The sequence below is a fragment of the Oncorhynchus mykiss genome, chromosome 22, assembly GCF_057628025.1.
Source record: "Oncorhynchus mykiss isolate SJ-2025 chromosome 22, ASM5762802v1, whole genome shotgun sequence".
Lineage (NCBI taxonomy): Eukaryota > Metazoa > Chordata > Actinopteri > Salmoniformes > Salmonidae > Oncorhynchus > Oncorhynchus mykiss.
This window is the reverse complement of record NC_143043.1, coordinates 13110904-13124119: the sequence shown is the minus strand read 5'-3', so window position 1 is coordinate 13124119 and position 13216 is coordinate 13110904. Positions and strand designations below refer to the sequence as shown.

Below are 13216 nucleotides of genomic sequence, written 5' to 3'. Positions count from 1 at the left end.
TTTTTTTAGCAAATATTTTGGTTGCAATTTTACTTGTGATTATAGGTCAAAACACCTGGGTAAACTGTTAGAATCATAGAAATGTAATTATCGGTCACGCCTAGTCCTGCTGCCCATTATTACACACACCTTGATTATCTTCCCTTTATTTAGCCCTCAGTCATCAGCCAGTATTGGTTTGTTTTCATGTTCAGTACGGTATTCCTATTTTGTTCATCTGCCTTATTATTATTAAACTCACTTCCTGCACCTGCTTCCTGACTCACTGTGTATACGTCACAGAATACTGCCCCATTAATTGTGGAAGCAGCAGAAGAAAAAGTCCTCAGACAGTTGGTGAACTCCGCCAACACCACAATCAGCTGGTGCAACTAGGTGCAGCTATGGAAGAGGTCCTCTGCGTCCTTCACTGCCTCGACGCCTTCCGAGAGGTTTTACCTTCAACTAGCGGAGGGCCTTCTACCACGAGTCGTCTCAGCGAGCCATTCCCCCAGGCTACCCAGCAGTGCACCCAGGGAGGCAATCCCCGATTGCCCCTCCTGGACAAGTATGACGGGACCACGTCCAAATGCCGTGGCTTCATACTCCAGTGATCCCTCTATTTCGCCCATCAGACAGGAGCCCCCAACACAGCGAGGTCCAAGGTTGCCACAGTCATATCCCTGCTGACCGGGTGGGAGTTGGAGTGGGCTACAGCCGTCTGGGAGGAGAAGAGGAGGAAGATCTGGGTTCCTACGAGAGGTTCATGGCTCTTATCAGGGTGGTTTTATACCATCCACCGGAGGGCAGAGGGGGAGGTGAGCGACTATTCCAACTCCAGCAGGATGGCCAAATTGCTGCTCAGTACACCCTCACCTTCCAGACCGTAGCAGCCTCCAGCGGATGGAATGAACCAGCGCTCTGCACCCTATTCAGTAGAGGACTGTGCAAGGAGGTTGGCGCACCGGGACGACAACCTTTCCTTGGACTCGCTCATCGCAATGGCCATACATCTTGGCAACCTTCTTCGGGAGCGCCGGCGCCTACCTCTCTCCTCGCCCTCCTCCTTTGGCTGTCCTGAGGCAGAGCCTGAACCCATGGAGTTAGGGGCCACACACCTCTCCGCGGCAGAGCGGCATCACCGGAGACAGCTGGGGCTCTGTCCCTATTGCGTCCTGGAGGGGCACCAGCTTCAGCTGTGTCTGGTGCGTCCCAACCCGGGTTCAACAAGGGCAGAGGAGAGGCCCTGTGATCTTTCATCTCCCAGGGTAGGCGTGAGTATTCCATAATCATCATTTCCCGCCAAAACCTTTCTGGTTTCCATTTCGCTGGCTGTCCCTCAAGTGTTGTCTCTACAGCTCTAGTGGACTCCAGTGCCATGGGGAATGTCATCGACCAGCCTCTGCAGATGGTTGTGACAGAGTAGGAACCAAAGTGTTGAACAAAAATTTAAATGCAAAGATTTCACATTATCTGTGGTTGTGAGTGAGGCTGGTTGGACGTACTGCCAAATTCTCAAAAACGACTTTCGAGGCAGCTTATGGTACAGAAATTAGCATTCAGTTCTCTGGCAACAGCTCTGGTGGACGTTCCTGCAGTCAGCATGCCACTTGCACGCTCACTCAAAACTTGAGACATCTGTTGCATTGTCTCATGTGACAAAACTGCACATTTTAGTGTGTCCTTTTATTATCTCCAGCACAAGGTGCATCTGTGTAATGATCGTGCGGTTTAATCAGCTTCTTGATACGCCTGTCAGGTGGATGGATTATCTTGGCAAAGGAGAAATGCTCACTAACAGGGATGTAAACAAATTTGTGCACAACATTTGAGAGAAATAAGCTTTTTTGTGCGTATGGAACATTTCTAGGATCTTTTACTTCAGGTCATGAAACATGGGAACACTTTACACAACACTTTACATGTTGCATTTATATATATTTTTCAGTATATACAAGTACATTTTCAGACTACATTTTTTGAATATTCTTTGCCTTATCCTTTTGGATTAAGAACAAGCGTTTAAACAAACAATGCTTATATACTCCACCACTGGTACCGGCCTTTTGTAGGGCAAAAGTCTGCTAGCAAGATTTGCCCAATCTCATTGGATTTAGCCAGCTAGCTAACTCGCGATTAGCATTAGGGGCTAACACAATTATTTAAGGCACATTTGTAGTTTTCTATGACCAACTAACTAGTGTTTTGCAGAGAGCAAGTTACACAAATGAATAGCCCAAAAACTGCTAGGGCCTACATAGAGCTGTCCGAACAGCAGAGTTCCAACACCTTACGTCTGGCTTCGAAACAGTTAATTCAGCCTCATTTACTGCCTTAAAAAAACATGCTTAAATAAATGTGGTTTCTACTGACAATTGAGATGTACAAACTATGTCATAAGGGAACGACAAGCGGATAAGAGGCAATCCGGAATTTTGATTAAGACATTAATGAGCAAGCTAGGACGTACGTAGTCAACTATTTGTTCAGCACTTTTGAAATGTACAGCAACAGAATTCAGAACATGGGCCTTTCTTACAGTGCTCTCCCTGTACACCAAGTCAGAACCGTAACATAAAAAAGGGGGCATATAAGCAGACAATGAAAGCTCTTACAATATTTGATGATTAGATTTCTCAAAAACAGGTTATAGGCTACATGTGCACCAACAAGTCAGAACATTAGGCGAAATTAAGAGGTGAATATAGACCAAATTATTAGGGTTAGGCACATGGGCAACTAACAACTTACTAAACAACATTACAATTAGTATTACTTTCTAAGCTGCAGTATACATATCTCCCTGGCATATTAAATAATTTATGCAGCAGCATACAAGACATTTTTGGACTCACCTTGTTGTGCTGTGCTCACTTGAACAGGAAGGTGGCGCAGCAGTCCTTCGTGGGCAAATTTAGTCATCAAAGTCATCAAATTTAGTCATTTAGTCATCAAAGGGAGCTCGACAAAAAAAAAAATAGAATCATGATGACATTAGTGATCTTCAGGTCGTAGCTCTAGAAAGAGGCCCGAGTTCCGGATTTACAATTCCGAGTTGGATGAAAGTTCAAAATGTATTTTCCCAGTCATAGCTCATTTTTCCCGAGTTCCCAGTTGTCTTGAACTCAGTAAAGTCTTATTTTGCAGTTCCGAGTTAATAGTTGTTTTAGGCACAAATCATGCTTCACTGACATTCACCAATGTTGAATGCTTATCATTTTAAACTAGGAAAAGAGACCCTTAATCTTAGACTTTGGACCAGACCTCGACTCCACTGAATTGCAGGCTAATGATTTCTTTGCAATGCTTGCAGTTAGCCACTGATTCCTTCCAAACCACTCATTGCTAAATTTGCGATTTCCAACTTGTTGTGTAATGTTTATGTCCATTGGCCGATAAGCACCGATACGTTTTATCTATAATTTCTCTACATTATTTATCTTCATACGACAAGGATTAAAAAGGATTTGCCAGTAGATTATCGACTTGATTCATGACGATGACTGCTAGCTAAGATTCTGAAAGTCAGTCCAATCAAAGCTACTGTAGATATAAAGTGATTTGATGTAATTGTATCTGTTGCCAATGACCTTGAGCCTTCTCTCTCTCTCTACTCTATGGCAGCACCCTATATTTTTTACATTTGCATTTTAGAGCTGCCTTACTCAAGAAAACAAAATAGAGACCATGTATATGTGGCTTTATTAACTCAATGATATAAATGTTTTAAATTGCTGGCAAACTGATATGTGACATGCATTAATGGAAAAATAATATGCAAAACAGGCAAGCCCCCAGTCAAATTAGTTGACTGTTTTGTCAATGCATGCAGAACTAATCTTGAGCATGAGGAACTACTTGCCTTAGTGACCGTGGGTGGGGCTTGGTGTGTGTGGGATTGGGAAGCGGCAAAAAGAGGAGAGACAAGAGAAAACTCCATCAAATCGAGCAATAAATCAAAAGTTTTTTTTTTAAGTTTAAAAAGTGCCATTCCAAAATAGCACAGCTATTGCTATTTCGATAAAAACTTGATTAATCTTGCAGCCCTAGGCCTCACCCAGCTAGAACATTTGGTTCATTTGAAGTTGTATGAAAACTATGTTTTTGGTTTCCCATTGGTCCTGGGAACGAAGCCATACATTTCCTGACCGGTAAAACAGAAAGTTATTTATACATTCTGAGAACGAAAGTGAAAATGTTGCCTGTTTTGGTAACGTACATCTTTTGGTTGCAGGGAGGTTCTGAGAACATTTTAGCATGGTTCATTGAAAGTTTTCCTGGGAGGTTTTATTAACGTTCTGAGAAAAATGTTCAATAAGACTGTCAGCTTAGGTAAATTGTTTTACACTCCAAGCACAGATAGGACACATGGAAATGTATTTGAATTAATCATGCAAACACATTTAAAAATTTTGGATGGCATCAGTGTAATTTGAACCTACAATGTTTGGTTGTTTATCCATGGAATTAGTCCACCGCGCCACCAGGATGGAGCATGCAATTTTTTTAACCCATACAATGCTGTTAATTTTAGTCTATTCAAACAGACCCCATTTCAAAGGAAACAAGCACTCATTAAGAACAGGTGTGGCCAATTAGTGGGTGCGGCAAACACACCTGAACATACTTAACAAGATAGCGGTGAGAAAAACTTTTGTTGACACTGAAAACGGAATGTATATGTTGTTAAATACCATTCTGGAACATTCTTTGAACGTTACTAATGTTTTCTTCTGTTTTTCATGGAATGCTTTCTAAATGTTCTGAGAACACAACTTTACATAGAACTCTGAGGAAACCTGCATAAAACATGCTGAAGTACTGAAAATCCCACAGAAGAACATTGTTTCTTAGCGTTCTCTGAACTATTTGAGAACATTCCCAATGTCAAACCAGTTGGAAAATGTTTCTAGAACATCACCAAAATGTAAGTTAAATGTAACCAAGTTTGAACTTTTAGGAAACATTCTGTTAAGGTAACAAAATACCAAGAAAATATATTTTTGGGGTCAAGTTGCATGAATGGTCCAAAGCCAAGCAACTTTCCAGCATCATTCCCAGAAAGTTATAGGAAGGTTGTATGGAAAATAATCATTGGACAACCACACTCTCACCAAGCTCTACGAAACATATGGTTAATTTACCTGAGAAGTCTAGTAACCCATTTTACATCACTGGCTGCACTTCAGAGATTATGAATGTGACCCCAGCTGGGCAAAATGCCATATGGCCAGGAATTAAAATCAATTGCTCAAATTCTGGTTTCCTCACAATATAGGCTTAGCTGGTTGGAAGGTAAGACTCTGATACATAAAATATGTGTGCTTATTGTCTCTTGTAACAACATGCTGTGAAGAAATCATTAAAGGTTTCCAGCACAACATGTATCTTTTAGTGTATAGTAGACAGGGATGTAGTGGAGGGTAAACGTAAATGCCGTTTACTCAGACATATGTATTTGTGAAATAGCATTTACTCACCATTTCATTTAGTTAATTATCGTTAACCCACTCATTATTGCATTCCCAGTGTTGATAAATGCTCAGAACACTAATATTCATATATATTTTTTTGTTGTGTATTTTTACCCCTTTTTTCAATTGTTAGTTACAGTCTTGACACATCGCCGCAACAGTTAAACTGGCGACCATGTCAGCGTGCATGCAGTCGGCACACCATAGGAGTCGCTAAAGCACAATGGGACAAGGTCATCCCAGCCGGCCAAGCCCTCCCTTAACCCAGACGACACTGGGCCAATTGCACCTCAAGCACTGTGATGCAGTGCCTTAGACCACTGCGCCACTCGGGAGGCAGAATGCTAATATTCTTGATCTAAGTTCCAATCGCACCTGCCTCTCTGCAAACTAGTGAAATAATGATTCATGTATGCTCATTATGTTCGCCTGCTCTTCCCAGATTCGCCTTCTTAGCAGTGCATTCGTTCAATGGGAAACGCACAGACCGAGACATGAAATTACCTACCAACGCTGGCATGTGACAAGTAGAGAGAGACACCGCTGACAGTGGCCTTGCGCGATGCCGGACGTAAGGCATTTTTTTAAACAACCCTCAACTCCTGCCATCCCTTGACATCCACCCCCCCAAAAAAACAGTCTCAGAATGAGCGTACAAAAAAAAAGTTGCTGAAATTTCAGTCAGATGGCTACCTACTGTAACTCAAGGGCTCTGGCTACGGTTAGCTAGATAGCTAAATATAACTAGCTGAATATATGGATGAAGTTAGAAGCTGACATTAAATGGAGACTGACCTCAGAAGGAGAAGTTGACTGAAATTAAGCTAGCTATAATTGAACAAAATATAGGCTACTATAAATTCACATAACAAAATAACTTTGCTTTACACAGAGAAGTTTGACCGACAGTGGTGAGGCAGGATACAATGCAAACAGAAAGAGTAAGCATGCAGAGAGAGAGGTTAAAAGTACAGTAGTTCCCAAACTTGTTATCCAGCCCCATGTGGGGTCCCCTCAAACCCATTTATAACTTGTTTCTCTTCAAATGGATATATAATACAACATTTTAGAATTAACTAAGGGCCATTCTCATAAATGCTTAATCTATAAGCAGAATTACTGTCTGGGCTAAATTAGCCATGAAATCCCTAGTTTGAAAGTGACTGTTTTTCTGGAAGCACCATTTTCCCTACATTTCCCCCATGTGGGCCATTCCCCTAACAATTTGAGTTCAACCAATGAGCTTCAGCCCCTAACCATATGAGTGACATCTAGAAAGAGGCACATCAAGCACACACAACAGAGCAAGTGAGAGAGAGCAATGACGAGGTGCACATATCTTCACATGTGACGTAGTACGCCATTTTCAGGGACCACTTTAGTCCTGAGTGTTACTTTCAGAACTACTGGCTAAAAAGTATACAAAAGTACCGGAGAATCTCTTTAACTACAGAAATATACATTAGGCCTTTCCTATAGACCTGCGTAAAAAGGAAACCAAACAATACAGTTCTAAAAATGTAATATGTTTTGGTTTATATCGGTGGTTATTCGGCTTATCTCGATCCGTCTCTGGAATTGATACACACTTTTTTACCACTACATCACTGACAGTAGATATGTATATTTAAGCAATATAAGACCTTATTTCCTAAATATAATTCTATATTTGTGATACTGTTTAAACTGCCTGAATGTTTAATGATAAGCATACTGAATTGAAATTGAGACCTCATAATAAAGGCGCCATGTGGTTTTCAACAACAGGACACTACCCATCTCCCATTCTGCAAAATCAATAGGCTTCTAGGACTAAGTCATGCACTTGGTATGTCAAATTTAGCCTCTGCTATCCTAGCCTGGTCTCAAAGACTAGATGTAACATAGTAAACGTCGATTTGCCACACTCATATGTTACGTTTGGTCTGGTTACATGAAACAGAAGGTTACTTAAGACAAAAACTAAAGGCGAGTGGTTGGTCTATGGGTAGGCGTCCAACACAAAAAAAAACATTTTTGAATCTCATCATGGACCAGTTTAGCTTTTTAGATAATTAGCAACTACTTACTAGTTTTTACCCAGTTATCACGTTATGTTCTGAGAGTCATATGTTTCTTAGAGCTTGGTGAGAGTGTGGTTGTCCAATGGTTATTTTGCATACAGTGCATTTGTATACAGTCCCCTTTATTTTCTCAACAAAAATAACGTGTTTCAGCCTAATTCTAAAATGATTTAAATAAAATTGCTCCTCGTCAATCTACACACAACACCCCATAATGACAAATCAAAAACAGGTTTTTATATATTTTTTGCAATATATATATAAAAAAAACTGACATATCACATTTACGTAAGCATACAGACCCTTTACTTAGTACTTTGTTGAAGCACCTGTGGCAGCGATAACAGCCTTGTGTTTTCTTGGGTATGATGCTACAAGTTTGGAACACCTATATTTGGGGAGTTTTCCCATTCTTCTCTGCAGATCCTCTCAAGCACTGTCAGGTTGGATTGGGAGCTTCGCTGCACAGCTATTTTCAGGTCTCTCCAGAGATGTTCGACCAGGTTCAAGTCCAGGCTCTGGCTGGTTCACTCAAGGACATTTAGAGACTTGTCCCGAAGCCACTCCTGCGTTGTCTTGGCTGTGTGCTTAGGGTCATTGTCCTGTTGGAAGGTGAACCTTCGTCCCAGTCTGAAGTCCTGAGCGCTCTGGAGCAGGTTTTCATCAAGGATCTCTCTGTACTTTGCTTTGTTCATCTTTCCCTCGAACCTGACTAGTCTCCAAGTTCCTGCTACTGAAAAACATCCCCACAGCATGATGTTGCAACCACCATGCTACACCGTAGGGATGGTGCCAGGTTTCCTCCAGAAGTGGCGCTTAGCATTCAGGCTCAATAGTTCAATCTTGGTTTCTTCAGACCAGATAAACTTTTTCTCATGGTCTGAGAGTCCTTTAGGTGCCTTTTGGCAAACTACATGTGAGCTATCATGTGCCTTTTGGCTTCTGTCTGGCCACTCTACCATAAAGGCCTGATTGGTGGAGTGCTGCAGAGATGGTTGTCCTTCTGGAAGGTTCTCACATCTCCACAGAGGAACTCTGGAGCTCTGTCAGAATGACCATCGGGTTCTCGGTCACCTCCCTGACCAAGGCTCCTCTCCCCTGATTGCTCAGTTTGGCTGGGCGGCCAGCTCTAGGAAGAATCTTGGTTGTTCCAAACTTTTTCCATTTAAGAATGATGGTGGCCACTGTGTTTTTAGGGACCTTCAATGCTGCAGAAATGTTTTGGTACCCTTCCCCAGATCTCTGCCTCGACAAAATGCTGTCTCGGTGCTCTATGGACAATTCCTTCGACCTCATGGCTTGGTTTTTGCTCTGACGTGCACTGTCAACTGTGGGACCTTATATAGACAGGTGTGTGCCTTTCCAAATCATGTCCAATCAATTGAATTTACCATAAGTGGACTCCAATCAAGTTGTAGAAACATCTCAAGGATGATCAATGAAAACTGGATGCACCTGAGCTCAATTTCGATTCTCATAGCAAAGGGTCTGAATACTTATGTAAATAAGGTATTTCTGTTTTTTTATACATTTGTTAACATTTCTAAAAACCTGTTTTCCCTTTGTCATTATGGGGTATTGTGCATAGATTGATGAGGGGGAAAAAAACAATTTAATCAATTTCAGAATAACGCTGTAATGTAACAATGTGGGGGGAAAAATTCCGAAGTACTTCAGCATAATGTTTTCTACTGGTTTCCTCATGGTCCTACTCATGGTCCTACTTCTGTTCTCAGAAAGTTAAAAAAAAGTGTTCAGCTTTACCGGTCAGAAAACGTATGGCTTCCTTCCCAGTACCAATGGGAAACCAACAACGTACACTACCATTCAAAAGTTTGGGGTCACTTAGAAATGTCCTTGTTTTTGAAAGATTATTATTTTTTTGTCCATTAAAATAACATCAAATTGATCAGAAATACAGTGTCGACATTGTTAATGTTGTAAAAGGCTATTGTAGCTGAAAATGGCTGATTTGTAATGGAATATCTACATAGGCGTACAGAGGCCCATTATCAGCAACCATCACTCCTGTGTTCCAATGTTACGTTGTGTTAGAAAAACCTTTTGCAATTATGTTAGCACAGCTGAAAACTGTTGTTCTGATTAAAGAAGAAATAAAACTGGCCTTCTTTAGACTAGTTGAGTATCTGGAGCATAAGCATTTGTGGGTTCGATTACAGGCTCAAAATGGCCAGAAACAAAGAACTTTCTTCTGAAACGTGTCAGTCTATTCTTGTTCTGAGAAATTAAGGCTATTCCATGTGAGAAACTGAAGATCTCGTACAACACTGTGTACTACTCCCTTTTCAGAACAGCGCAAACTGGCCCTAATCAAAATTAAAAAAGGAGTGGGAGGCCCCGGTGCACAACTGAGCAAGAGGACAAGTACATTAGAGTGTCTAGTTTGATAAACAGATGGCAATACAAGTCCTCAACTGGCAGCTTAATTAAATAGTACCTTACAAAACACCAGTCTCAACTTCAACAGTGAAGAGGCGACTCCAGGATACTGGCATTTTAGGCAGAGTTGCAAAGAAAATGCCATATCTCAGACTGGCCATTAAAAATAAAAGATTAAGATGGGCAAAAGAACACAGACATTGGACAGAGGAAGATTGGAAAAAAGTGTTATGGACAGACAAATCTAAGTTTGAGGTTTTCGGATAACATAGAAGAACATTCGTGAGACGCAGAAAAAATGAAAAGATGCTGGAGGAGTGCTTGATGCCATCTGTCAAGCATGGTGGAGGCAATGTGATGGTCTGGGGGTGCTTGGTGGTGGTAAAGTGGGAGATTTGTACAGGGTAAAAGGGATCTTGAAGAAGGAAGGCTATCACTGCATTTTGCAATGCCATGCCATACCCTGTGGACGGCACTTAATTGGAGCCAATTTCCTCCTACAACAGGACAATGACCCAAAGCACCACTCCAAACTATACAATAACTATTTAGGGAAGAAGCAGTCAGTTGGTATTCTGTCTAATGGAGTGGCCAGCACAGTCACCGGATCTCAACCCTATTGAGCTGTTGTGGGGGCAGCTTGACCGTATGGTACGTAAGAAGTGCCCATCAAGCCAATCCAACTTGTGGGAGGTGCTTCAGGAAGCATGGGGTGAAACCTCTTCAGATTACCCTCAACAAATTGACAACTAGGATGCCAAGGTCTGCAAGGCTGTAATTGCTGCAAATGGAGGATTCTTTGATGAAAGCAAGTTTGAAGGACACAATTATTATTTCAATAAAAAAAATCATTATTTATAACCTTGTCAACGTCTTGCCTATATTTCCAATTCATTTAATGTATATTTTCATGGAAAACAAGGACATTTCTAAGTGACCCCAAACGTTTGAATGGTAGAGTACATTCCCACAACTTCCAAGGAACCAAATGTGCTAGCTGTTTAGCTACTTTACAACTTAGCATGTTAGTTAACCCTTCCTCTAACCATAACCTTAAACCTTTTAAGCTAACCTTAACCCCTAGCCACCTAGCTAACGTTAGCCACCTAGTCACTATCTATTGTTAGCCACAACAAATTGGAATTTGTAACATCATGTCATACCTATTTCAAATTCGTAACGTATTGTACAAAGAGCATTTCGTTACCATTTCATATGAATTGTAATTCGTAACATGCGAAATGGATGATGGACATCCATGCATTTTTTTAGAATACGAAACGTAATATATTACACTAAATGGAGAGAGATAGATTAACATTCACTGTGTTACTCTCCCCCTGAGTCCAGGTAGACAATCCTGACATCAATTTCATGGATTGCAATGAGACGGGGTGAAGAGTGAAGGGTGCATTGAATGAATAGTTAGGGCATTGGGGGAATAATTAATGCATTTTGTATTGACTTAAATATCACCGTACACGTTTACACCATCACTGCAAGTAAAACACTACTACCCTAACCTACTTTCAAGTCATTTGTGAATTCGCCCAACAATAAAGCTGATAGGATCCGCTTTCATCCAACAATTCAGTCCTTTGTTCAAATGCGAACGAATATCATATTGGCTACATATTGACTCAGTGGCCTAAGTAGGCTAAGCACAATTGACAACTATTGACACAAATAAAGCCATCAAATTCAGTGCTACGCCGCCTCCGCAGCAACCCATAATATCAGTTACATCGATACGGTGAGCATCTTGCGATACACAGCGCTACCACGCGTCCTATATGGATAACCTGCATGGACCCTTTGATGTGCATTTGCAAGGTTGCATTTGAACGCGGCATGTTATCAAGTCCTTTGTCTCTGCTTTATATTAAACGCAAATAGGCTACTTTGTTGACTGGATAATGTGGTTAATGGCAGCTTGAAAGAGGAGACTCCAGAGGCTAAAACGGCTAGAGCTCTTTATTGTGCTTTCCGAATAACATTGCAACATTGTATGATATTATTGGTCAGACCCTTTTTCCTATCTGGATTGAACTCTTACCTGTGCGTTTGGAGAGCTGCCTAGATGGAATTGGTAGCAAAGGCTTGCAGTCAAATTGCGCAGCAGTCGCGATGATGCTTCATAGTGGAAACGCGCTGCGATACAGCCAGCTGCGTGATGCTTCAACCACGTGATGCAGTGAAGCAACCTCACTCAAGCATCCAGATGTTGCCTGGCTACACAGACTCCTTGCTCCAGCTAAACGCTACGTCACGCCCACGGGTTTTAGTTATTTCTTTGCAATGAGTCTCTGAGTCTGATCTTCACTAGTTACCACAGCCACAAATGTAGAATTATTATTAACCTTTAACCCTAACTTAAGCGACAACCAATGCGTCTGGATCTGAGTACTTCCCTGACCCTTCACCTAATGCAAAAATATTCGGGGTCCTTTGACTGGTCCAAAAACGGATGTGTTGAGCCAGAACACACATGGGCAAAGCCCAGTTTGAAAAATCGTCATTGGCTTTGATACTCAGATTGGTTAGAGACAATCCAATCGCTGACGACCTAGTTTTGTACAATGCCCATCACCACATATGACTTCAATGAGCGACAGTCTCGGGATGAAGTATATAGTGAACGAATTTAGTGTGTTGTCAGGCTAACCCAGATGAGCATCCACCACAGAATAGCCTACTGTAGTAGGCTAGTAGTAGCCTTGTAGAGATTGACTGTAGCCCACAATGCTGCACATTTATATAGATTTACTGTACATGCCTTCTTTCGATTAGACAAATGTTCAATAGCACATTGGTGATACTTTCTCAAGAAGTTACGTGTTTAGTCATCAGTTTAAGGTATGTTATGTAACAACTGGGATGTAGGAAAGGTATAGGAGTTTTCTTTATTGCATCTTAATCATGTAGCAGACATGCTTAGCCAGAGCAATACGGTTGAAGTTGATGTGGGCCGTTTTTCAAGGGCACATCAACAGATTTTCCACTTAGTTAGCTCTGGGACTCAAACCAGCAACCATTTGGTTACTGGCCCAACACTCTTAACCTCTAGGTTACCTGCTGTCCTGAAGGGTATCTGCTTTGATTTGAGAACCTAATATCTTACATCCAGGCAAGATGTGAATCAGAGGAGGTTGGTTGGAGGAGCTACAGGAGGACAGGCTCATTGTGATGGCTGTAATGGAGTTATTGGAACGGAGTCAAACATGTGGTTTCCATATGCTTGATGTGTTTGACTCCATGTACTCCATTTCAGCCATTACAGTGAGCCTGTCTTCTTATAGT

At 41.5% G+C, this 13216-nt stretch overlaps 1 protein-coding gene across 4 annotated transcripts in view; it reads right to left on the bottom strand.

Annotated features, from left to right (window-relative positions):
- The window catches only part of slc4a3 (solute carrier family 4 member 3), a 112055-nt gene extending 99668 nt beyond the window's left edge, over positions 1 to 12387 (bottom strand). For all 4 annotated transcript variants that reach the window (XR_016490531.1, XR_016490533.1, XM_021578907.3 and 1 more), the window contains exon 1: positions 11973 to 12387. The gene's annotated coding sequence lies outside the window, so the exon portion shown is untranslated. The remainder of the gene's footprint in view (positions 1 to 11972) is intronic.
- Positions 12388 to 13216: the final 829 nt, after the last annotated feature.